We start from the raw sequence: 27,443 nt of genomic DNA on the forward strand, positions 1-27,443 counted from the left end.
ATAGAAGGAATATAAATCAAATAATATGAAAATCAGATGGCTAACATCAAACTCAATGGTGAAGATTGAAAGCTTTTCCCCTAATAATAGGACCAAGGTAAGAATGCTCACTCTTGCCACTTCTATTCAATATAGAAGTAGAGGGCTGGAGAGATAGCTCAGTACAAGGCCCTGGGTTCAATCCCCAGCACTGCAAAAAAAAAAAATAGAAGTAGAAGTCTTAGCCTGAGAAATTAGGCAAGAAGAAGAAGTAAGGGGCACCCAAATTGGAAAGAATTAAATTGTTCCTGTCTGAAGATGATATGATTTAATTTAATATAATATAATCTACAAATTCAGTAAAGTTGTAGGGTACAAAAACAACATATAAAAATCAGTTGTGTTTCTATACACTAACAAAAAATACTATCCAAAAAAGAAACTAAGAAGCCAATCTCATTTATAATAGTATCAAAAGTAACCAAGAAAGTGAAAGAACTGGACACTGAAAACTACCAAACATTGGTGAAAGAAATGGAAGAAGACAAATAATTGAAAAGATATCACATATTCATGAATTGGAAGATTTAACATTGTTAAAATATCCATATTACCCAAAGTAATCTATAGATTCAATGTAATCTCTTTTAAAATTCCAGTGACATTTTACACAGAAATAGAAAAGACTATCTTAAAATTCATATGGAACCACTGAAGATCCTGCGTATCTAAAACAATCCAAAAAGAAGTACAAACCAGGAGGCATAACACTTCCTGATTGCAAATTATACTACAAATCTCCTGGTAATAAAAACAGCATGGTACTGGCATAAAAAAAGATACACAGAGCAATGAAATGGAATTAAAGTTCCAGAATTAACCCAAATATATACAGTCAATTAATCTTCACCAGAGGTACCAAGAATACACAATAGGCAATGGGTAGCCTCTTCAATATATAATGTTGGTAAAACTGAGTACTCACACGCAAAAGAACAAAATTGAACCTTTTTAAATTTATTTATTTATTTACTTACTTACTTAGGATGCCTTTTATCAAAATTCCAAAAGGTAACAAGTGTTGGCAAAGAAACAGGAACACTTGTACATTGGTGCTAGAATGTAAATTGGTACAGCCCTTATGGAAATCAGCCTGGAGATTCCTCAAAAAATTTAAAAAATGGAATTACCCTATGATTCAGTCATCTCACTGGAGGCTATATAATCCAAAGGAAATAAAATCATTATCTCGAAGGGATTCTGCACTCTTGTGTTCATTGAAGCACTGTTTACAATAGCCAAGATGTGAAAATAGCCTAAATACCCAGTGGTGGATAAATGAATAAAAATGTTGTGTGTATATATGTGTACAGTTGAATATTATTTCACTTTTAAAAAGAAGGTAGTCCTGCCCTTGTGACTGCATGAATTAATCTGGAGGATATTATTCTAAGTGATATAAGCCCAGCACAGAAATAAAAATACTGTATGATATCATATATATTCGGAGTCTGAAAAAGTCACATGCATTAAAACAGAGAGTAGAATGATGATAACCAGAAGCTGGAGGGTGGGGGAAATAAGGAGATGTTGATCATAAGTTAAAAGATGAATGAATTCTGGAGATCCACTGTACAATAGAATGACTACAGTTAGTAATACTGTATTGTATATTTGAAATTTGGTAAGAGAATTGATGTTAAGTGCCTCACAAGGCAACTCTGTGAGGTTATTTTTATGTTATTAGTTTGTGGTAATCATCTCACAATGTATACATATATCAAATCATTATGTTGCATAACATAAATATATGTAATTTTAGTTGATCGATCATACCTCAGTAAACTGAGGGGGTAAAAAGAAAACAATTTTCTGTGCCTACACATCAAAAAGGATAAAACAGTAATATACTTAACTAAGCAGTTGCTAGATTTATACTTTGAAATATGTAGAACATTCCTGAACTAAATTCAAGAAGACCTAGAAAAATGGAAAGACACACTACATTCATGGATTGAAATATGTAACATTGATAATATTGCAATATTCTCTAAAGCAATCTATAGAGTCAATGGGATATCTATCAAAATTTCAATACTCTTTGTTCAGGAAATGCAAAAATTGACCCCAAAATCATATAAAATTGTAATTGATTACAAATAGCCAATACAAATTTGAATAAGAAAATCTTAAAGGACCCATTCTTTCTGATTTCAAGTTTTACTATAAAGCTCCAGTATTCAAAATGATTTGGTATTGGCATAGAGATATAGATTAGTGGAAAAGAATTAAGAATCCAGGATTGTATACATTTATGGCCAATTGATTTTCTAAAAGAGTGCCAAGACCAGAGTGCCATTATGCCATGGGGTTAAAACTATATTTTCAACAGACGATGCTGAAATTGCAGATCCATAAGCAAAAGAATGAAGTTGGAACCTTACCTTGCACCATATATAAAAATTAACTCAAAATGCAGGAAAGACCTAAATTTTAAAGCTAAAGCTATAAAAACATTTAGGAAAAAAACATAAGGATAAATCTCCATCACCTTAGCTTTAGCACTGAATTCTCAGTTATGACACCAAAAACATAAGGGACAAAAGAAATAATGGATAAATTGAGCCTCATAAATATTAAAAACCTGTGTGCATTAAAGGACACTATTGAGAGAGTGAAAAGACAAACCACAGAATGGGAGAAAATATTAGCACAGCATAAATCTGATAAGAGTCAAATATTCAGAATATAAAATAACTCAAAATGTGTGATGGTTAGTCTTATGTGTTAAATTGGCTAGGCTATAGTACACATTTGTTTAATCAAATTCTAATCTTGGTGTTGGTTCTAAAGGTATTTTGGAGGTATGGTTAGGATTTACAATCACTCAACTTTAAGTAGAGGAGATTGTTTTTTAAAAAATAAGTTAAGGAGTATTTCAAATTTTTTCCTTCTCCTCTCCCCCTGCTGAATATATGGAGGGATTTGTCTCTAATATTCTTTGTGAGAACGTGGTAGATCTCCTGGAGATAAAAATCACAAAAATGTACTCCCTACATTCATGGCTAGGATCCCATGGATTTTTTTATTATGATTTCTCAGACTTCCACACTGAGCCTTCAGCAATTTGTCAATTACAATTCAGATTTTGCTAACCAGGCACTAGTTCTGGCCAAGTTTCTACCTGTGGATTTCTACTGCAGTAAGTTGTGGTTATTGATATTTTCCTTTTGGTCTCTCCATCTTGGAGAAATGATTTTCCCTGTGACCTTCTGTTACATATTTAAGAATAGTTGCTTATTTCTCAGGTTTTTCAGCTTTGTACTTATTGTTAGATGGAATGGTGACTTTTAGAATTCTTACATACAAGACTCTGCTCGTATACTAGAAGTCTGCTATTATTATTTCCTTCCTTCTACTTGCTTTTGGGTTCATTTTACTGTTCATTTTTCTAATTTATTGTAGTGGGGGTTTCAATTTTTGTTTTGATATTTCCCTCTTTTCTAATATAAGCATTGAATGCTATTAATTTCCCTCCTAGCACTGCTTTAGCTGCATTACACAAATTTTTATGTGTTGTATGCATTTTCAGTTTCAGTCAGTTCTATTACAATGTGCCAGTGTCAACATTTCACCACTTCAAGAGAAGTGTATAAACTTTACTTCCTTTTTAAATATCTCTACATTCCCTGATTTTCCAATATATATCTTCTACCTATGTTGAGAGCCACATTTTATACTGTTATAATCTTTGCTTCAACTGTCAAACATAATTTAGAAAATTCAAGAGGAAAATGAAAGGCCATTGCTTATTTTTACCTTATTTCTTGTTTATTGCTTATTTAACCTTATTTCTTATTTATTGCTTATTTTTACCTTATTTCTTGTTTCCTGATATTTTAATATTCCTTCTTTTGCCGTGTCCATTTCCTTTTTAAGGACCTCCTTTACCTATTCCTTTAGAATAGGCCTGTTAGTATCAAATTTTCTTGGTTTTCCTTCATCGGAAATGTCTTGCTTTACCCTTCATTTCTGCAGGATATTTTTGCTGGTCAACAGTCCTTTTCTTTTAGCTCTTGAAAATGTCATATCAATTTCTGCTCACATCCATGGTTCCTGATAAGAAATGGGCTATAATTTGAGTTGTTTTCCTCATAAGTAAATTGTCATTTCTCTCTTATTGATTTGAATATTTTTTTCCTGTTGTTAGTCTTTTATTAGATGTGTCTTGTTGTGAATTTCTTCATTTATCTTGTTTGGAGTTTGCCCAACTTCTTGGATCTGCAGGTTTGTGTCTTTTGCTGAATTTTGAAAATTTCAGGTGATTATTTCTTTGACTAAATTTTTAACTCCCACTACATCCTCTTCTCGTTTCATGACATGAACTCTAATGACGTGGTGATACTGTATTTATAGCCCCACAAGTCCCTGATGATGTCTTCATTTTTTCAAAGTGTATCTTGCCTGTGTTGTTAGATTGGGCAATATTCATTACTCTGTCATCAAGTTCACTGATTCTTTCCTCTGTTACCTTCATTCTTTCTAAGTTTATCCATTGAGTTTTTCATTTCAGTCATTGTATTTTTCCTTTCAAAAATTTCCATTTTGTTTTTCTATATATCTTCTATTTCTTTACTAAATATTTCTGGGCTTTTAAATTTGTTTCAACTATTTTTTTTAATTCTTTGTTGAATAATTTTATTATGGCTGATTTTAATGAGATAATTCAATATCTGTGATAACTTGATTTTGGCATTCGTTTACTTTCTTTTCTCATTCAAGTTGAAGTTTTCATTGTTGAGACCTTGATATTTGGTGAATGATCTTATGAGATTCTTATTTAAGTCTTCTGTTTTAGTAGGAATTCTCTATCACTAGGCTGACAGGAAAAGGAAGATATCACTTCCTTATTACTAGTATAGGGTAAAAATCCAGATTTTTAACTCTGCCTTTGATGCCCAAGGATGGGAGAGTGCCTCTCTGCTATAGGTAGATATAGGATTTCAGGATTCTCACAAGACTTCCATGCACAGGAGGAGCAGGGAAGACCTCATTACCACTAATCAGGGATAAAAGTCCTTCAACCTTCTCTGATATTCCAGTGGCCAGGAGGTGACAAGGCAAGGGGATGGGCTGAGGCACTGTATTACAGCCTGGTGAGGGAAGAAGTCACTTAGCCCCTGTTGCCATGGATAGGGGGTGGAGACACATTTTATTCTTTGGAGTTAAACTAGGGTGGGTTGATGGTGTCTAATTTTTTTGGTTTGCCTTGCTATGCATCTCTCTCTCTCTCTCTCTCTCTCTCTCTCTCTCTCTCTCTCTCTCTCTCTCTCTCTTTCTCTCTCTCTCCATTACAGAAAGCAGACTTTTGTTGGGGTTGGAATTTTTGCTTTTTTGGTTATTGTTTGATTTCATTTTTCATCTGTTCCCATTGTTATTTCTGTTTGCTGCCTTCTCTAACACTCAAGGCACACAACATCAGATTGTTCCTTGGGTCCTGAATTCTTTAACTGGTCTTCCTTCTCTCCACCTTGCAGTGTGATGTAGATATAGATTAAAAAGATCATCCAAAGATTGTAGCTGTATCTGGCAAGAGGAAGAGAATTGTATCAACTCTTCCTTGTCTGGAACCAGAAACTCCCTTGTTATCTTTTCCTCATATACGAGAAAAAAATCTCTAATTGACTTCTACAAAATGAAAAATACAAGAAATAATCCACAATCCCCAATTTTTAATTATAATTAGTGAACAATAAAGAGCTCAATGTGTCTTTACAATGAACTTCACAATGAAAGAGCTGTATGCTTAGTACTCACAAAGATTGGTGATTTTATTTCAGTATGTGCAGAGATCAACTCCCCTCTTACCTTCTAAAGCTGGTTCCAGAAGAACCCATGCCTATGCCATTTCTGGATGAAATCTTAGGGGTGTGCCCAAAGAGCCTTGGTACCTGGTTTCCTATGTCCTGTGAGTGTGGGTATAGTGAAGAGAGTAGGAGAGCCCAGTGCTTCTTTCCCAGGATTGCATCCAGGGCTACTGCCTGGGGTCACCTACCCCTAGCAGCTTTGGTCCTTGGAATCATCCCTCTTTTCCCTCTATAGCTTATCTTTCTATTCTCAGCCCCTTCCCTGCAGACACTCCTCCCCCCATACTAACCAGCTCCCTAATGGTTCAGGGAAGCACATTCCACACTCCTTCTTGGGGCTGAGGCCAATGAAGCAATGGCAGCTATTCAAGAATGCAGGTTGTGTTTGTGTGTATGTGGAGGGGAGGCTGCCTGCCTGCCTGGCCTGGAGCCGGGGATTGGGAGATCCCCAAAGGGCCACAGTTGTGAGAGATGTTGGGAAAGCTGGGAGTTGAGGCCAAAGAGAGGGCAGCAGCATGTATAGACTTATCCTGCAAGGCTTTGGTCTGGGGTGGTAGCACTGCAGTCCTGGGATTACTGAGGCTACAGTGGTCCCCCTTTGAGGGATGCTTGCCAAATGATTTTGGAGACCAACACTACCATTGGGCCTGGTTGACTAGGCTTCTTGGGCCAGCTCTTCACCTATACCACAGCCTCAATTTTCCACTTCCAAAGTGGGAGCAATATTCTAGACCCCTTCCTGTCCTAATTTCAGGGCATGGAACTAGCCTTCTTTAGAGGCTCTGTCTATTCTATCCTGGTGCATTCCCAAATCCTAAATGGTCTCATGGCCTTTTGATTGGATATATAACCATTATTGTGACTGTGCTGAAAAGGTAGCCATTGTTGGGTTTTTAAAGTACAAATTTGATTTGAATCTGCTGCAGAAAATATACTTCATTAAAAAACCTAACACTTCACCACACATTTTTGCATGCCTTGAATTTTGGACCTGCTCACAGATCACTTGAAGGTCCCACAGACCATCACTATTCCCTGGACCACTCCTGGAGAAGCACCATCCCAAAGGAGACCTGTGAATGGGGCATAAAGACTAAGTTGGAGCCTGGTGAGATGGTTTTAGGAGGGAGGTTTTCTGAAACAAGAACTTTTTCAGGGTAGAAAGAAGCAGAGCTCCAGGGAGGGGTGGCAATAATCATTAAGACTACTTGGATGTGCCTACTGGGAAATGAGGAGGGTAGCCTCACAGGAAGGTCAGACCCTGAGTAGGAGAAGGCAGCAGCAGCAATGAAAACAACAGAGTAGCCTGCTGAAGGGATGGATCTCAAGGACAGGGAGCATAGTCCCACTACCAGTTTTCCATGAGACAGACACCAAGTAATCAAAGCTTTGGGGGGAACCCAGGAAAAGCTTGAGCTTGGGCATTCCACACTCTTTGAGGAAAGCTTGTGCTACCTGGAAGGACACCATTTATTCATCCACCAAAATTTCACCCAACATCTATTACATGCTGATCCCTTGTTAGGAGCCAAGGATATGGCTATGAGCTAGACAGGCCCACCCTCAGGACACTCCCAATCCAGTGGAAAAGATAAGTAAATGATTTCAGCACAGTTTGGTTAGGGTTGTTGGAGTTCAGAGAGGGGACCCAACACAGATATGGGGTCACAGAGAAAACTTCCTGGAGAAGGTGATGTCTTAACTGGGAACTAAAAGTGAGATGGCATTATCTAGTAGAAAATGGGCAGAAAGGGGCAGTGGTCTCAACAAAGGCTCGGCATGTGCAAGGTATGTAGGTTCCAGAAAGCAGAGCTGATGCTCTGACATTATTGGTTCAATTCCTAGGCCTGGCAGATTTTGTTATGCTCCAATCCCAGGTTTCTGGGTCACTTCATGCCAAGGATATCAGGGACCCTAATTGAAACTGCCCCCACAGTAGGGTGAGGCAGAGCTGGGTCCAGAGTTCTGGGGGCTGCTGATAAAATCTCAAAGAATGAAGGGCCAAAGCATCTGAGAACCAAGCCCAGTGCCTCTTGGCTGGGGCAGGATGTGGGTAAAGGAACTGACATGTCTGGCCTGGTACTTTACAGTGTTCAGGGACCATGTTCATCACCATTGTCTGAGAGGCTCCTAGTGGTCCTGGGAGCTATAGTTTTAGGTACAGCCAGCAAGACTGGCAATAGCTGCGCATAAGGGGCAACTTCTTTGAGAATCCATGACCTGATTAAGGTTTCTTTATGGTAAGGAGTAGGCCAGGCATTGACACTTCAGTCTTCCACTGGAAGCCATAGTCTGTGAACTCAAGAAGCTGATTGGCAGCAAGTGGACATGTTGGAATAATAAGGAGATAAGGAAGAACATTTTCGCTACCTCCAGAAGTTGTGAAGATGCATATCCGTCCCCCTCATAGAACTTCTAGGATCAGGAAGCCCAGAGGGCAGAAACAACTTAAGCATGGCCAGGCAGCCAAAGCAGAGTGGGGACCTGCAGTCAGCACACTCGGGATGAGAGGCCAGCTGTGCACTGCAGGGAGGAGGCAATAGTGGACCCTGGTTGGGCAGCAGCCTGGAAGGCAGAGAGCTTCATTTCAGTTCCTGACTTGGTCATTCCCTTGTTGTGTGACCTTGAACCTGTTTCCCGTTCTACAAAATGGGGATAATAAAGCTTAGATCCTAGCCCTGGGAAATTCAAATAAGCTAATTGACATGAACTAGGTCAGGGATGAGAGGGACTAAGGGAGGAGTTGGAAAGGTCTATAGGGGCTGGTGAGTATGACAGTCCAAATCCAGACTCCTCACAGGGCATCATCTCTGTTTTCAGATCACCTCCTCAGAGAGTCAGTCATAGCTTCCCTCTGGGACTTGTTATCAGATCTCCTGAGGCTCAGTCCTGTCCATAATTTTTCTGAATGGACCCTTTCCCTTCTGGTTGTTCTGCTTCCCACTTATGATGGTGGGGGTCTGCCTGACATCACTGAGTGAGCTGAACCTAGTGATAATGGAACCACTGTCACTAACTTTCAACTCTACCCGCTCAGCCTCCATCATATGTGGGTACCTGCATCAGGATTTTGGACCTTAGGGAATCTAACTTTTGCCCCTGACCTTCTAGAATTAGTCCTTCTCCCTGTGTTTCCATTTCCGCTTTGTAAACAGGGCCAATCCTCCCTGTGTACTCCATTGTCTCCCTCATCTTGGAGGCTGTCAGTATCCAAGGAGTCAACAGTTAACTGAGTGCTTAGTAGAACAGCTACCATCCATTTATCAAGCCTCCGTGGTAGCCCAAGCATGGAGCTGAGCACTGCACATTCACCATCTGGATTTATCCTCGCAGGATTATTATGAAAAGAGGCTCTACAGAATGGTGCTTCTGGAAACAGACTCTGGAATCTGACATCAAATCTCAGCCTCAACCATTTCCTAGCCAGGTGACCTCTGAAAAGTGACTTCACTTCTCTGGACCTCAGTACCCCGTCTGTATAACACAATACTAGTATAGTCATACATTGCTTAATGATTGAAAATACATTGTTCTATGATTTTGTCCCTATCTGAACATCACAGAGTGTACTTACACAAACTTAGATGGTCTAGACATGGTAAACATAAGATGTATGAGGCTGCTGCAGGTGTAACATGCCATACTATTTTACAGGGAACATTTTTATAAGTAGCAGTACAACTGAAATAATGATTGAAAGTATAGTATGGTAAATACATAAACCAGTAACAGTTATTTAATATCATTATCAAAAAGTATGTACTGTAAATAGTTGTATGTACTAAACTTTTTTATGTAGAGTAGATGAACATAGATACTATATATGCTTATATATTATTTGTTATATATAATTTATTTCATATTCATTGTATAAGGTTATAAACATTTATGTTATAATATTGTATACAAGCAGTACCTATTAGGTGTGACTATAAATGAATAATGTATGATGTTATATGATATAAATAATAAGTATAAAATGTACATATAGGACTGGGTTATAGCTTTTTTGTTTGTTTGTTTGTTTGTTTGTTTTGGCACGGGAGCTAGAACCCAGATTTGCTTAACCACTAAGGTAAATTTCCAACCCTTCTTATTTTTTATTTTGAGACAGGGTCTTGTTTAGTTGCCAAGACTGGCTTTGAACTTGTGATCCTCCTGCTTCAGTTTCCTGAGTCCCTGGGAATATAGGCATGAACCATTACACCAGTTGCTAAACTTTAATACAACTGGCAGCACAATGGTTTGTTATCAGCATCACCACAAGCATGTGTGTAACATACTGTGCTATGTACATTTTGACAGCTATGATGTCATAGGCGATACAAATTTTTCGGGTCCATTCTAATCTTTATGAAAACCTTGTATATGTGATCCATCACTGCTTGAAACATTGTTATGTAGCACATGACCATAGTAATGAACTCATGGGAGTGTTGCGAGGCTTAGTCCAACTAAAACATTTTGATAAGTACTCATAAATGTAGAAACATTGACTCAAAAAGGCCTGTAATCCCAGTGGCTCAGGAGGCTGAGACAGGAGGATCATGAGTTCAAAGGTAGCCTCAGCAATGGTGAGGCACTCAGCAACTCAGTGAGGCTGTGTCTCTAAATAAAATACAAATTAGGGCTGGGGATGTGGCTCAGTGGTTGAGTTCAGTGCCCCTGAGTTCAATCCCCATTACCAAAAAAAAAAAAAAAAAAAAAAAAAAAGGAGCTGGCCTAGGTGTGGTGGTGCACACCTCAAATCCCAGCTCCTGGGAGGCTGAGGCAGGAGAATTGCAAGGTAGGGGCCAGTCTGGGTTACTTAGAAAGACTCTATCTCAAAATAAAACCAAAAATGGGCTAGAGATGTAGCTCAGTGGTAAAGTATTTGCCTAGATCCTGGTTTCAATCCCCAGCACTGAAAAGCAAAGGTGTGGGAGGAGCAGGATGGGATGGAGAGGGTCCAGAAGATATCCCAGAAGTTACTGCTGTCTTATGCTTAAGCTGCCGCGAGATTTGGCAACATCTTATCACCCACCAGGGACTGGATAGGATATCAGTTTCCTGGCCTGTTGCTAGAGGTGGAGCCCTGATCTGAGACCCACCAGGATCGCCTCACATTCTCCAGCTCCTTCTCTTCCCTTCTCTTTGTCCCCTTCTTCCCCTACCCTATCCAGTGTTTTGTTCTCTCGACAGAAGACATTCAGGATGGGCACCAATAGTCTGACGTGAAACGTCACCTTAGTTTCGAGACCTCCCCAGGCACGAGCCTCTCTGCCTTACCATTCCTCCCAACTTCCTGGGCGCTGTAATTCCCTCCTACTCAGGAGAGGGCCCTCAGTCACACTCAGTTTTGCCTTCTCCCTTGTCTTATCAACTGGAGCAATTTTGCTCAAAATATGCTTTGGGGACCAGCCCATTTGGAATGGTGTCACTCCCTGTCTTTCTTCATTTATTCCCTAAATCTGAAATAGCATCTCGCTTCCACTTAACTAAGTACCAGTCTCCCTTCTTCTAACCCTTCCTGGGTAAGGCCTCTCAGGTAGCTTGCCAGAATTGAGTGGACCGAAGGTAGAATGGCTTTAAAGGTATTTTCAGCCATTGGTAAAGGAGAGGTCCTCAGAGTCAAAAATGACCCACGAGGGCTTATTTGGCATTTGACACTCACCAACTAACCCTAACCCTAACTGGAGGCAGGGGGTGTGTGCCTGGAGGAGGGGTGTTATTGGGGGCGTGGCTTTGGGATACATATCTTGTATCTGGCAAGTGGAGTCTCTCTCTCTCTCTGCTTTCTGATCATCAAGTGAGCCATTTCCCTCTGCCACACTTTTCCACCATGATGTCCTGCTTTACCTTGAGTCCCAAGGAATGGAGTCTGTTGTCTATGGATTGAGACCTCTGAAACTGTGAGCCCTCAAATAAGCTTTTCCTCTTTTATGATTGTTCTGATTGGGTCTTTCAGTCGCAGCAGTGAAAAAGCTGACTGAAACAGGGCGCACATCTTACCTTCTCTCCCTCATATGACCTCTCAGGTCAAAATCTGAACAATGTCTGCCTGCCTGCCTATCATCCATCTTTCCTTCCTTCCTTCCTTCCTTCCTGTACTGGGGATTGAACCCAGGGGTGCCCTACCTCTGAGTTACATTCCCAGGCCCTCTCATTTTAATTTTCCAGACAGGGTCTCCCTAAATTGACCAGGCTGGACTCCAACTTGCAATCCTCCTGCCTCAGCCTCCCTAGCAGTTGGGAAAGCAAGCGTGAGCCATCATGCCCAGCTGAAAGATAGCATTTTCACACTTCTGGATCTAACTGATTCCAGCCCAGTGTAAATGCTGCAGATCTACCCCGGGATTCTATCTGAGCCTCAGTGTCCTTGTCAATAATCTGACTGGAGGGTGTAGGACTGGGGTGAACTGCAAGGGCCCCTCCAATTGTGCAATTCCCAGAGTTGGAGGTTGCATTCTGGCTCTGACTTCCTTTACCTGGGTCTGGAAGGAACACGACCCTGACTTGTGGGCCGAACATGCGAGTCATCTGTGCTTGCCCTTCCCTTAGAGGGACCTGCCACCATGCTGACATCACTTTCCAATTCCAGACCCATCTCCACCCTGCCTCTACATTCCTCACTTCTGGGGGTTCCTGGACCTCTTAGGGGTGTGTGCACATCACACATACTCATGCTTACACCCCATTGTATCCCGCCTCTACCCTTATCCACATCCGTAAATGGAGAAGGAAAGTGCTAACATTTCTTGACCTTTGTCCATCCACATGGATTCCCCAAAATGATGGTAAACACATACCTGGGACCCAAATTCACAGTCATCAGGCAGACTCCACATGGAACTTAGGTTTTCTTATTTTCCCTGTCAGTAAAATCCTCCCTTCATTAGGACTTTGTTAGATTTCATTCATCCATTCAGCAAATATGAATGGAACATTTACTGTGAGCCAGGCACCATTCTAAGTACTAGAATTAAATGAGATAATACATATAAATTGCTAAGTCACATGCCAGGCATTTGGCAAGAGCCAGTCAATGTAAATTTTCCCTCTTTATTCACATAGTTATAGCCAAAATTCACTGATCGCCTACTCTATCATGCATTGCTTTGTGCATTTTTATTTGTATAGTTCTCACAATCCTTTGAAGTAGTCACTACGATTATCCCCGTTTTCCAGGTGCACAGCATAGTGAAGTGATTGTTTCAAGGTCACATGGCTAGTAAATGGCAGTCTGGCCCAAAGTTCGTGTTCTTGGTCACTCTAACAAACTATGTCTCTGACTAGAGTTTATGGTTTTCTCCTCAATTCGGGCTTAACTCACAGCTCCACATCTGCAAGAGAAATGTACATGTACACATGCACACGTTGTGCACACCTTCATGCTGCAAATATTATTGCTCAGGTTCAGTGGCCCAGGCCCTGTGCCGGTCCCACAAACATGAAATGGTATATCCTTCATATATGTGCAATGCTCCTCTTCCCAATAAGCCACAGCTTCGAACCCCCAGGGGCCACCCCTTCATCCTGCGGACACACAAGCATGTGCATCTCACATGCACACTTCCATGGCCACATGAGGGGGAAGAAAAGAGAAGGAATGTTATCTGCAATTTGAGGCTGTGCTGTGTGGTGGGCAAGGTCAGAGGGAGGAGGGGGCAGGAGAGAGGGGGATGGCTGTGACCAGAGACAAAGGGCTGGGGGAGGGAGCCTGCAGCAGCCGCAGGAGGAGGAGGGGGAGCCCGGTGTCTTGATAAACCATGTGAGGTCGGAGAGGGGGGATGTGAGGATTGGACTTGCAAGGACTTTCTCAAGCCATAAATTTTCACTGGCTGCCTGAAGCCCAGAGCCTGGAGGCCAGAGGCCGGAAACCTGAGCAAGTCCTGAGACAGCCAATCTCAGGAGCAGCAGGGTCAGGGCCCAGGCCCCAGGGCGAGGAGGAGACATTGGGCTGCCCAACCTTCTGGGCTCCAGCACTCTGCCCCCAGCACCGGGAGTGAGAGTGGCACCTCTGGAGGTTACCATGGAGTGCCAGCTCCCTGTGTTGGTCTGCGTTTGTCTGCCGTCGCGGGCACTCATGCGTCTGCCTGTGTGTCTGCATATGTGCTGGAGTAGCTGAGCAGTTAAGAAGTGGTGGAGTAGCTGAGCAGTCAAGAATAAGTGTCCAAGCCAGACATGATGGTAAATGCCTGTCATCCCAGGGACTCAGGAGGCTAAGGCAGGAGGATCACAAGTCTGAGACCGGCCTCAGCGACTTAGTGAGACCCTGTTTCAAAATAAAACAGAGAAAAGGGCCAGGGATGTAGCTTGGTGGTGAAGCAAAACTGGGTTCAATCCTGAGTACTGCAAAAGAAGAAAAAGGAGAAGGAAGAAATGTCCAAGTCTGACTCCACAGCTCACCAGTCGTATGACCTGAGAATGCTGTGTATCCTCCCTGACCCTCTGTCTCATCTATAAATGGAGATAATTATTACTACCTTATAGGACTATAAGGATGGTCTGAGGTACTGCACGTGGTAGGCTGAATACAGGGCCTGACACACAATAAGTGCTCAATAACTTAAAATATTATTTTCATTATGCTGAACCCACCAACCCAAGAGACCCCCAGACTCAGTCCAGCTCACAACAGGGGTGGTTGACACCCCCGCCCCTCCTCCAGGGTCTTGTGTCTTCATCCATGAGCATGGCTAGTACTGCACCATTCCTACACATTTTCTACCACCCACCAAGGGCCCAATTTGTAGCCTAAGAGCCCACCTGAGGAAGCACACAAACAGGATGCTAGCATGCACTTTCACAAAGCATCCTTGATCCACCTACACAAATCTGCACGTACCCAATGTGCATGTGCACTCACATCCGTGTGCGGGCCATACACATGACCCCATGCATGATTGCACCAGTGCAGGTGCCCACCCATGTTCTCAGGTACACATGCACTAGCTGGAACACACACACACACACACACACACACACACACACACACACATTTTGGTACTGGGGATTGAAGCCAAGGTGCTTAACCACCGAGCCACATCCCCAGCCCTTTTTATTTTTTGTTTTGTGACAGCGTCTTACTGAGATGCTTAGGGCCTCACCAAATTGCTGAGGCTGGCTTTGACCTCACAATCCTCTTGCCTCAGCCTCCTGAGCCACTGGGATTACAGGCATGTGCCACTGAGTCTGGCTGAACACATTTCTTTCTAATTGTGATCTTGAACTACTGGCTGCCCTTCTTGGACTTCAGTTTTCTTACTTGTAGAACACGTGTAACATTGATCCTTGCTTTAGTCACCTGACCTGGATCTTGACTACATCAAATTCGATATTGCCTGTGGAATGTACCTGGAAAGTTCTATGTAAACATGACCCTTAGTCCTGTCTACTCTGCCACTGTATTAACCCCAAATCCATCCCCTATTGCACTGCTGCTCCTTTAGCCCAAGCAACCATCTTGTCTCATCTGGACCCCTGCAATGGGCTACACACTGGGTGCCCTGCTATACCTTTGCCCCCAACAGATCATTGTCCACTCTGCCACGATGTGCTTTTATTAGCACGTTACCCATGGACTCCTCCCCTGCTTAAACCCTTGGTGTTTCCTGGTGTTTCAGGAGACAGTGAGCATGGGAGTCAGGCTCTGGAGCCAGACTATTCTGTTTTCTGCTACCTAATGGGAACTTGCACTGGGACTGTGGGCAAGTCCTTTTACTTCTTTGAGTCTCAGTGTCCTTGATTGAGAAATGAGGCTAATAATAGACCCTACGTTTAGGGTAATTACAAATATTAAATGAGCTGCTACCATAAGATACTAAAATGGGATTTGGCACATCACTATTATGATCAGAACACAGAACCCATTCTAGAACACTTCTGTCTGCCTTCCGTGAACTCTTCCAGTTTGAACAGCACTTCCTCTAGAAAGCCACCCTGAACCCCTGCCTATATCAGGCTGCTCAGAGGAAAGCACTCTGGGCTTGGTCTAGTAGCACTGCCCTAGCCATACATTTTTGTTCAGTGTGCCTTCCATATTCCCCTAGAAGCTTCATGAGGCCATGTTTATTTTTGCCCACAGGGTCCAGCACATAACAGATGCTCCCTACGTCCTTCATGGATGGATTTGCTTGTTTTCTTGTTTTCTGATGTTGGGCTTTGAGCCCAGGGTCTTGCATATGCTAGGAAAGCACTCTACCACTGAGTTACATCCCAAACCTGGAGAGGTGAACTTTCTAACATGTCTTGCACCCTCAGCAGAGGACAAAATCTTTTGAGGAAGGAGATAAGGAAAGGCAAGGTAGAGGCTGAAGCCCTGGGTTTAGGTGACAGCCCCATACAAAAGAAGACCAAGGAATCTGAAAGAGAGACAGTAAGGAAATTTGTGTTCCTCATCTTGGCTCAGAGCTTAGATTTTTGCACTAAAGAGGAATCCTTATTTTACTAAGTCCAGGCCTGATTCCTCAGAAAAGGTAGGTTTCCAAAGGAAGATAGGAATAGAACTTATTTTTTATGGTACAGGGAATTGCACCCAGGACCTTGAACATGCCAGGCAAGTGCTCCACCATTGAGCTGCATCCTAAGCCCTTTTTATTCTTTTATTTCAAGACAGAGGCTCATTAACTTTCCCAGGCTGTCCTTAAGCGTGTGTTCCTCCTGTCTCAGCCTCCTGAATAGCAGGGATTACAGGCATGGGGCAACCATGTCAAGCTGGAATGGAACACTTCTTGAGTGTCTACTCTGTGCCAGGAAGAACACTAGTGTGAGTTATTCTCATATTGTTCTTTGAAGTTTTGGTTCACTAAAATTCACGCTGTCCCAGACCAGCTACAGGTAGTCTGGTACTAGTCCTAGTATCCCAGAACAGTACTGGTTACAACTTCCCATATACTTCCTCCAAGGGAAGGCCAGGTACACACACAGAAATCCAGAGGCTGAAATAAACCTAAATAAACAAAAATTGAGACAGAAGCTCCAGGGAGCAGTGGCACATACCTGTAATCCCAGTGGCTTGGAAGGCTAGGGCAGGAGGATTGTGAGTTCAAAACCAGCCTCAGCAAGTTAGCAAGGCTGTAAGCAACTCAGTGAGACCCTGTCTCTAAATAAAATATAAAAAGGGCTGGGGATGAGGTTCAGTGGTTGAGTGCCCCTGGGTTCAATACCTGGTACCAAAAAAGAGGAAGGAGAAGGAGAAGAAGAAGGAGAAGGAGAAGGAGAAGGAGAAGGAGAAGGAGAAGGAGAAGGGGAAGGGGAAGGGGAGGGGGAAGAAGAAGAAGAAGAGGAAGAAGAAGAAGAAGAAGAAGAAGAAGAAGAAGAAGAAGAAGAAGAAGAAGAAGAAGAAGAAGAAGAAGAGGAGGAGGAGGAAGAGGAAGAAGAAGAAGAAGAAGAAGAAGAAGAGAAGAAGAAGAAGAAGAAGAAGAAGAAGAAGAAGAAGAAGAAGAGGAGGAGGAGGAGGAGGAAGAGGAAGAAGAAGAAGAAGAAGAAGAAGAAGAAGAAGAAGAAGAAGAAGAAGAAAAAGAAGAAGAGGAAGAAGAAGAAGAAGAAGAAGAAGAAGAAGAAGAAGAAGAAGAAGAAGAAGAAGAAGGAGAAGAAGAAGAGGAAGGGGAAGAGGAGGAAGAAGAGGAAGAAGAGGAGGAGGAGGAGGAGGAGGTGGAGGAAGAAGAAAAGAAAAACTTCAGTGAGCAGATCATGCACAGAGTAGAGAAGAAAGACACGTACAAGGAGAAGAAAGAGTAACAAGTAGGAGAGAAGAGAGAGAGGAAATAGGAGGAAGAGACAAGAGTCAGTATGGTGCTTCCTTCTGGCCCCTTCTCAGGTTGTGTCCACTCTGGCGATGCTATGGCAAGGCTGCGTTAATATACCAAAGGTGACTCCAATTCAACCATGGGCCAATCAGCATGGAGAGCAAAATCAGGGAACCAGGAATCTGAGGCTTACAGCCAACTGATTCCTCCGTGGTCTAGGCCTGGTGAGGCAGGGCTGTGGACGCTGGCTTGAGGTCACTTGAGGGCAGGCACTCGTGGGCTGATCAGCAGCAGGAGGTAGACACACTGCTGCCTTTGGAACACCTTCCTAGTTTTACAGTTCATGCTAAAAAGAGCTCTTCCAGTCCTGGCCCAGTGCTGTCCCTACCCTTCAGGAGAGTGAAAGGTACTGGCCACTCTCTCCTAAACTCATGTTTCTAGGGGATGCAGAGCATTCAGTGATGGGCAGAGTTCTTGGTTACTTTGAAGACCTTGTAACCTTTTCTTCTTGCCACACACATTTCCCAGGCCAGGCACTGATGTAGATACCCTCCACGCAAGCCTTGTTTCCTTCTTAGAATCACTAACAAGGTAGGTCTCGAGAGCTTCATATGTTTTATTTTATTTTGTTTTGTTTTTTAAAAGTATATCACAAGCAACCAGGTGCAGTGGTGCACCCTGTAATCCCAGTTATGTGGGAGGATGAGTGAGGTAGGAGGCTCACAAGTTCAAGGTCAGCCCTGGCAAATGAAGTGATACACTGTCTCAAAATAAAAATAAAAAGGGCTGGGAATGTGGCTCAGTGGTAAACTGCCTCTGAGTTCAATCTCTAGTACTGCAAAAAAAAAACTATATTGTAATTTATTAATTTTTTACAGTGTTGGGGCTGGAACCCAGGTGTTATGGTTTGGATGTGTGGTGTCCCCCAAAAGCTCATGTGTGAGACAATGCAAGAAAATTCCCAGAAGAAATGATTGGGTTGTGAGAGTCTTCACCCAGTAAGTGAATTAATCCCCTGATAGTGATTAACTGAGTGGTAGACTGAAGTGGTAGGGTGTGGCTGGAGGAGGTGGAAATTGGGGTGTGGCTTTGGGTATATATTTGTATGTGGAGAGTGGAGTCTCTTTGTGCTTCCTGATTATTGTGTGAGCTGCTTCCCTCTGCCACACACTCTGCCATGATGCTCAGCCTCACCTCGAACCCTGAGGAATGGAAATGGCCTTTATGGACTCAGACCTCTGAAACTGTAAGCCCTCAAATAAACCCTTCCTCCTCTGTTCTGGTTGGGTCTTTCATTTGCCACAGGGAAAAAGCTGACTAAAACACCAGGGTCTTGCACATGCTCAGGGTCTGCCACTGAACTACACCCACACCCTAGTAGTTTCATTGAGACTTGAAGAGTGATTCTCTAAGAAGAAAAGTGACTTCCCCAGAGTCACCCATCTCAGAAGCAGCAGATCAGGGAGTTCAGCCAAGATCTGTCTACTAACAGAGTTGATGGCTCCAATCCACTATCTCCTTCAGAGAAAAGGTCAAGGGGTCAGAGGAGCAGAGATCCCATGCATGGAAGACCCCATGTAATGTCTCACAAGAGTGTCATGGCCAGAAGTAGCCTCAAGGGTAATTTGTTCCTAATGGAGTTCCTCATATGAAAGACAAGGAAAACAGAATCTAAGAAGGGAAAGGATTTTACTTGTCAGGACCACAAGCCTATTAAGTGACACAACAGAGACTAGAACATAGAAATAACTCAGATAGTGACACCATGGTGTGAGTTCAGAGGTGCCAGGAAAACCTTTGACATTTGCATACCAAAATGTTGGTATTTGAGACTCATTTCGATCTTGTTTGTGGAGTAAAGAGACCACATGTTGGGATTTGGGATGGTCCTGGAACATTCGTGCTGCATAACATTGACCCTGGAAACATGCCAGTCCTGGGACCTGGGGGTGAAGGGAAGCACTCCCCTTGAATGCTGACATCTTAGACTCAAGATGGCTCCTCCAGTTTCATCAAAAAGCAGCGGCTCAGAGGTGGGCAGAGCAGGCATGTCAGGAGTCCCTGCAGTGCCATTCACAGACAGGGAAAGGGCTACCTGTGTGTGCTTCAGTTCCCTTGCATCAGTCAGGATGTATAGTCCAGTGCCTTGGTCTCAGAGGATTTAGATAGATGGACCCAAGGTGGCAGTCCTAGTTGAGGCTACCCTCGCTGTGCCTCTGAACAACAAGCACTGGGGCCTCCTGGGAACTTTGCTTTGAGCTCCACTAATAAGGCAAAGTTGTCCTGAAGTCCCTGCAAATCTCTGCCAAATATCCCCAGTCCCCCTCAAACACCCAAAGACACATCTTCCCAACTGGGTGTTGGGGAACAGATGGGCGAGAGGGCCCATGAGGGACCCTAGGACTTGTTACCCCAGTAGGCAGGTCCCATGTCTCAGGGCCCACCAGGAGGGGAAGCTGGCACTCAACAGCCACTCTGCCCCTGAGCAGAGCCCAACCAGGAGATTGTCCTGGTTAGGCCCGTCCAAGCCAACCCCATACAGGCCTGAGGAGGTGACAACCCTATCGACCAGCTCCTCCCGGCCCCCCATTTACATCTTGATTACATTCCTTGGGAAACGGTCCAGGCCACATTCCGCCTGGCAGGCTGCTGGGAAGACCCACAGAGTACTATGGCAACGCTGGAGGGGCCAGGCCTGGCGGCCAGCAAGAGCAAGAGCCCAACGGCTAGGGAACCTCCCTTCTAGGGCCAGCCTGGATTCCTCAGCCGCCTCCAACACCAGCCAGCCCCCACTCACCCCCTGCCTCGCCTCACAAACCCATGCCCACCATGCCCCTCTGCAGGGCTTGATGTACTGCCAAGTCCAATGCCCAGCTCCCCAGGCCCCAAAGCCTCTAAGGAGGACTTGGTGCTACCTCTCGTGAGCAGGCCAGAGCTATAGCTTTAGCTTTTTTGTTTATTTGTTTTCTCTCCCTTTTGGAAAACATAGTTCTTCATCAGGCCCCCAGAGAGTTAAAAAGAGCAAAAAAATAAAAAGTTCCTCAGAGTGTTTCCATTTTCATAATTTGGTACAAAATATTTTATTATTTGTGGAACCGTAGAAGCACATCCATAGACCTTCTAAGTCCCCAGAAAATCAGGTAACCACGCCCACTTTGACAGCCCTCTCCAACATCCCCACCCAGTAAAAGCAACGCACCGCACCGTTTGCTTTACGCCTGCTCCTGTGGATGCCCGCAGGGCTGTAGGAAAGGCCAGGGCACAGAAGGGAGGGCAGCTTAGAACTCCTCGAGCCCCCTCACTGATCTCCCTGTTTGGGAGCATCCCAAGTCCTCCTCCCTCCCTTCCTTCCTCCCTCTTTCTTCTTCTAGCCCTCTCTTCCTTCCCATTTGAGCCAGAGAACCCTTCCAGCAAGTAAAATCTTATGTGAAAGTCCAATGTCAAATCAGATAGCCAGGTCTCATTCTGGTGGAGAAGCAATGGAACCCAACAATTCCATCCACTGGGCTCCCACTTGTGCTTCACAGGCCCTGGAAGCATCTTGAAGAACCCCAAGGAATGGAGTTTGAAAACCACTGGGTTGGACCAGCGTGGTGGCGCACTCTTGTAATCCCAGTGGCTCAGGAGGCTGATGCAGGAGGATCGTGAGTTCAAAGCCAGCCTCAGTAACTGAGTGAGGCCCTAAGCAATTCAGCTGGACCCTGGCTCTAAATAAAATATAAAAAGGGCTGGAGATGTGGCTCAGTGATAGAGCACTCCTGGGTTTAGTCCCTGATAACAAAACACACAACAGAACACTGGGGTTATCTGGTCTGGCAGTCTATGAATAGGTGCCTCTGCTTCCTCTTAACACACATCCTTCTTTCTCGCTCATCTCCCCTCCCTTCTTCCTTCCTGTCTTTGGCCTTCCCCCTCTATTTTCCTCCTTCTTTGCCTCTCGCAGTGTGCATAGACCTTACTTACAGAGCCCTAGGTCCAGTCTGGCTCTGCTTTTTCTGCCTGGGGTGAGTGGGCAGGGGCTTTTTGCCAGCTCTGGGTTGTAATTTTGGGTCCCTGGCTTGGCCAGACAGTGCTTGTCAGTCACATGAGCAAAGGCCCCGGAGCCAGGCATTCCTGCCCAGACCTTTAAACTGTAATCAAGACAGGAGTGGTGGCACCAACTCCAAAAGAGAATTGGAGACTTTTGTTGTTGTCTGGAGGGACTAGGGAAGGTCAAGAACAATGTCAGGTGCAGACACATGCTTGGGTTAAAAATCCCTCCCCACTTGTTACAGAGTGTGGGACCAGACGGTTGAGGGAACTATGGGATGGAATCCTGATTACAGACCAGAGTCCTCAAACCTGCCATCCTGCAATGGAACTCTCCAGAAAGGACCCAAGGGATGCTGTTCAAGCTACAGAAAGGGAAGCAAGGGCAGTTAAAGGTTGAGCGTCAAGGTCTGGGCCCAGAGCCTGCTCTGGCTTCTCTCTGCTCCCAGCAAGGCTCCAGAGTCACCTAAACTGTCTTCTTTCTGTGACTGCTATATGCCAGGTACAGTACTAGACACTGGAAATACAGTTGCCAACAAGTAAGCACAAATCTCTGCCCTCATGTTGCTGACAGCCAAGATAGGGAGGACAGCTAATAAACGAAATGATTAAGTAGAAAAGACTAGATGGTGAAGACTGAAAGATGTGAAGGGCATGGGGAAGGAAAGGTAGGGGTAAAGGAGGGTCAGGAGGGTCTCATGGAGGAGTTGACATTGAAGCAAAGGCTCAAAGGAGGTGAGGAAGTAACTTGTGTATATACCCAGGGAAGAACATTTCAGGCAGTGGCCACTGTGAGTGCAAAGGCCCTGAGGTGAGGACATGCTGGTGTGTTTGATAAACAGCCAGTGTGGCTGGACAGAGCCATGGGAAGGGTGTAGGAGATGAGGACTGAGAGCTAAAGTGGAAGAGGAGATCCTGTTGGCCATGTGGGTCATTTCAAAGAAGTTTAGCTTCTGTTCTGAGTGAAATGTCAGGATTTAGAGGAAGAAGAGGGATGTGATCTGACTGAATTGTGTTAAGACACTCCTTCTAGTTGCTGAGGTCCCAGAGCACTGGGAACAAACTGTAGAGGTCCAGGCTGAGGATAATGAGGACTCAGAGCAGGTGGGTGGTATCTGGGTGTATTTTGAGATCAGAGATAAAGAATGTGAGATGGGTATAAGGGTCAAGAAACCCTGGACTAAGCTGTGTGTGCCAAACTCTGGACTAAGCACAGGGGCTACTGAGCCAGGGCCTGACCCTCCAGGAGGTCACAGTCCAGTGAGGCCTGTAGATCCAACAGGATATACTGCTAGGCACACAATCCTAGGGGGCTGCCCAAGTATAGGGGAACTCTCTGACCCTGAAATCCTGAAGAGGTAGAAAGAGTAAAACCCATCTATAGGGTTAGAAATTGACTAAAATACAGGCAAAGAAGACTGAAGAATCCTAGATAAGGCAAAAGAAGTAGCATATCTAGTCTGCGGAGAGCAGGCTGGTTTGTGTATTGGAGTCATAGGTTGTTCTTCTCTTGGGACTGGATGGAAACTGGAGGCCATCAAAGCTAGCCCCCTGGAGGTGGAATGTTATGGTTTGGATATGTGGTGTCCCCCAAAAGCTCATGGGTGAGACAATGCAAGAAGGTTCAGAGGAGAAATGATGGGGTTGTGAGAGTCTTCACCCCATCAGTGAATTAATCCCCCAATAAGGATTAACTGAGTGGTAACTGAAGGGGTAGGGTGTGGCTGGAGGAGGTGGGCATTGGGGGCATGGCTTTGGGATACATATTTTGTATCTGGGAAGTGGAGTTGCTCTCTCTCTCTGCTTCCTGATCATCATGTAATTTGCTTTCTTCCACCATGTTCTGCCTCACCTCTAGTCCCCTGGGAAATCCTTTGTGGAGCAATCCCTTGATAACTGCCTTGCTCCTAAGTCAATCAACAAACATGGATGGAAGACCTCCTAAGCTTCCTCAATAAGGCCAACCAGTCTCTCCTGTTCTGTAGGACTTAAAGGACTTCCTGGGTTATAAGAGATATTAGAGAGGTAACCTACAGCAATAGGTCAGTGGACCCTGGGAGTCAGTGGCAGTGGCCTGGGAACTGAACTAGCACTAAGGGTGAGGCCTATCAAATTCACCTCCCCTGTCAGGTCCCTCTTCCCCTTTCCCCTGATCACCTCCATGGGTTCAAGCCACCCTACTTCCTGATTCTCTGGAGGGCAGGGATGTGGAGCACAGGGCTTTACCGAGACCTGGGACAGGAAGGAGCCAAAGTCCCGTGGCCAATGCACGCTGTAGGACCCTAGCTCTGTGCTCCTCAGGCCAGAGGGACTTGAAGGGCTCATGGGCCATACATCATTTAGTCTACTAGTTCATGCAGAGGGCCTGTAGATCATTGTCTATGATCATCTCACTTCTCACACTTGTAACAGAAACATACTAGTAGTTTCAGATTCCAGAAGACCTGGTACCAACCACAGCAATAACTATAGCTATCGTTTATCGATTTTTGGGGGGGCTATCAGGGATTAAACCTAAGGGTGCTTAACCACTGAACCACATTCCCAGCCCTTTGTAATTTTTATTTTGAGGCAGCATCTCACAAGGTTGCTTACAGCCTCGCTAAATTGCTGAGACTGACTTCAAATCTGTAATTCTCTTGCCTCCACATCCGGAACAGCCGGGATGACAGGCTTGCACCACTACACCTAGCTATGGAATTTTCTGTATGCAGGTACTGTACTAGACACTTTCCATGTAATATCTCATTTAAAGTCCCCAACAAACCAAGGAGGTATGTGCTAGTAATATGCCCATTTCAGAGATGAGACAACTCAGACCCAGAAAAGTTGAGTTCCCTGCCCACTGCATGTAGCTTGGAAGCAGAGCTGGCATGTCAAGCCAGTGAGACACATTCTCCTATTTTAGTTGAGGGAAATTTAACTGTGAGCTCAGAGTCACAAAACCAATATCCCTTGACTGCTGGTGGTGGGGAAAGAAAGGAGGGGACAGAAGTCCCTCTTCCTAGGACAGTCCTTCCCTCCCTTTCCCCCAACCACTTCAACCCACCCTGCCCTCCCTCCTTCATGTTATCCCTCCCCCTTTGCTGGTTCCACTGAGGCAATGGGAGCTGGGGCAAGGCTCTCCATCTGCCAGATCTAGAGAGGCAAGGCCTGGGGTTGGGGGTCCAGGAGGGGAAATTACTTGGTTTGAAGATCAGGGCAGAGGGGGAACAGAGCAGGGGGGTGTCCTGGGGAAGGAGGATCATGCTACAGACTTGGGCGAAGCCCCCTAAAGCTACAATGAGGGTCTGACCTGACTCCAAACCACTGTGGTCTGGCTCCTTCTTGTTAGCAAGGAATGATGAATTTGAGAAATTACTGGAAGGATTGAGGGAAACAATGAATTTCCTCATCTACACTCGGGGCAGGTTTGGGATGTAGAGAGGCCTCCCCAAAGACCCCGAACCCCTCTCCTCAACTGGAAATGCACCCTTGCTCACCTTACCTTCCCTGGCCTGCTAGCCTGTGATAGTGGCCATGATAGGACAGCACTTGCCAGGAGCTCAGCCTGATCAAGAGGGGACCCTCACAAAGCAGCTCCCAGAGTCGGGCAAGTTGGAGCTCAACAATGTGGGAATGGGCCAGGGGCTACTTTGGGGACAGCAGGATAAAGGCACTTTCTTATGCAAGCTTGTTGGAACCATTCTATTGGCCCATTTTACATGAGGAGACTGAGACTCTGAGAAGGGAAGTGACTTGCTTGTGGTTGCACACAGGGAATGGCAGAGCCAGGCTTCCAGGAGCGCTGCTGTGTGTCCCTGTCCTCCAGAGGAAGAACTCAGATAACTTGCTCAGCTAGGTCCTCGGGGATGTGCGCCTACCTCACTCCTGCGAGGAGATTTAAATCGATGCTGCTGAACCAAACTTCCTGGGTTCAAGTCCAGAGTCTTCTAGCTACTGTGTGACTTTGGGCGACCTCCTTAACATCCTATGCCTTAGTTTCCTCTTTCTAAAAACAGAGACAGTGGTGGTATGTATCTCATTAGGCTTTTTTGGGGAGGGTGATGAAATAAGTCACAGAAAGCACTTAGGGTGGTGCCTGACCCATAACAGACACTTAGCTCGATATCATTTCCACAGCCCCACCTTCAGGCCCAACCCCATCTCTGTCATTCATTATGAGCCTGGGCAAGCCCAAGCCCACTCTGCTAGTCCGGCACCTGAATACCTTTATTCCCACCTCCCCATGTTCTACCCCTCTACCTTCTGGCCTTTCTCTTCTATCCTGCCTCTAGACTCTGATTGGTAGCGGTGCCCCACTACCAACTTTTCCACCCCTGCTGAAGTCCTGAGACTTGGGACTCGCCTTGTCTTTGCTGGACCTCTTCAGGTCTAGGGTCTAGCTCCCCAGCCCCTACTTGGGTTCTGCCGCCTGCGGACAGATCCCCAGCTGCTCCCTGCTCCGTAGCTGTACCCTGGCTGCCTGGTATCACCTGTCCCTGGATCCTGTTGGTTGCTGGTTGCAGGCCCCCACAGCTGCCTGGATGCCTCCACACCTCTCCAGAGAGCATGTTGGGCAGAGGAATGACTCGGTTCCCATGCTGCCCTGTGTTGAGAGGAGGCGAGGCAGCATACCAAAAGAAAAAGGAAGCTGGGGGTTTCCTATGGCCAAGTTCAAGGCTCCATGCTTAGGGAGGAGCTCTGTGTGCACTTGGCCATCCAGAAGAGCATGTTGTACCCACCACTGCCCTTCCCTCAAAGCTCCCTCCCCTGGGCCCTTTGGGGAGGAGGACTCGGAGGCTGCTCCCCTGCTCTGTCAGCCAGATCTAGTTTGTGCTTGGCTCCAGAAGGTAGAGGTCAAGTCCCAGCCACAAAGAGCAAGAGAGAGGAGAGAAGAGGGAGGAGGAGGAAACACGATGCTGGAGGAGAGATCAGAGTCCAGCAGTGGAGAAGCTCAGGGCAGGGTGCACAGGGGAGGGGTGGGGAGGGGAAGCGGGGCCCGGGGCTATTTCTGTACAATAATACAGGGGAAGAGGGCCAAGCTGACAGGACAGTGATTAGTCTTCAGGGAGCAAAGGCGAAGACTCTGCCGGCAAGCCTGGGGCTGGAGGAGCTGGCCTAGGGCCCAGTCCGGTGGGCTGGAGCAATGATTTCAGAGGCCGGGAATCTGAGGCAAGCTGGGCCCAGGGACTAGGGAGCAGGGAAGGTGGGAGTGGGTAAGAGGAGCCAGCCATCCTCCCTGCCCCACCTCCAGCACAAGAGAATGGGAAGTGGGGTGTGACAGACCTGCCCCAGCTCTCTGTCTGCCACCGTGGGGTTATCTGGCTGTGTAGGGGGCAGAGTTTCTGAAATGCACACTTCCTGGGCTCTGGCCTGTGAGGGAGATGGCGTGAGAAAGAGGCAGGAACACAAGGCTCGGAAACCTCAGGGGAAGAGTCAAGCTGTCATTTTCTTTCCCACGGGATTTCCAGTCATGGGGTCGGGAGAGGGAGTGTAGAGGGTCAGGTCATGGGGAGGGGCAGGGAAGTCACATTTACCAAGTGCTGATTTTGTTTTGTGCCTCTTGCTATACATTGGCACATAGATTCCTCCTGAAAATCAGGTAAGAATGATCTGCCTAGATTTACACCAAGGAAACTGAGGTTCAGAGAGGTAAAGGGATTTGCTGAACATCATGCAGCTGAGAGAGGCAGAGTGATCATTAAACCCAGGTCTGTCATGTTGCAAAACCTGACTTTGGAAGCAGTATTGCAAAGGGAGGGGCCGGGAGCCCAGGCATTGGTCTAAGACTGCCTGATTTTGAGTCTACTACCTGTTCCCTGCCAGATGCATGACCTGAGGCAAGTGATTGTACCTC

This window comes from Sciurus carolinensis, chromosome X (genome assembly GCF_902686445.1).
Source record: "Sciurus carolinensis chromosome X, mSciCar1.2, whole genome shotgun sequence".
In the NCBI taxonomy this organism is placed as follows: domain Eukaryota; kingdom Metazoa; phylum Chordata; class Mammalia; order Rodentia; family Sciuridae; genus Sciurus; species Sciurus carolinensis.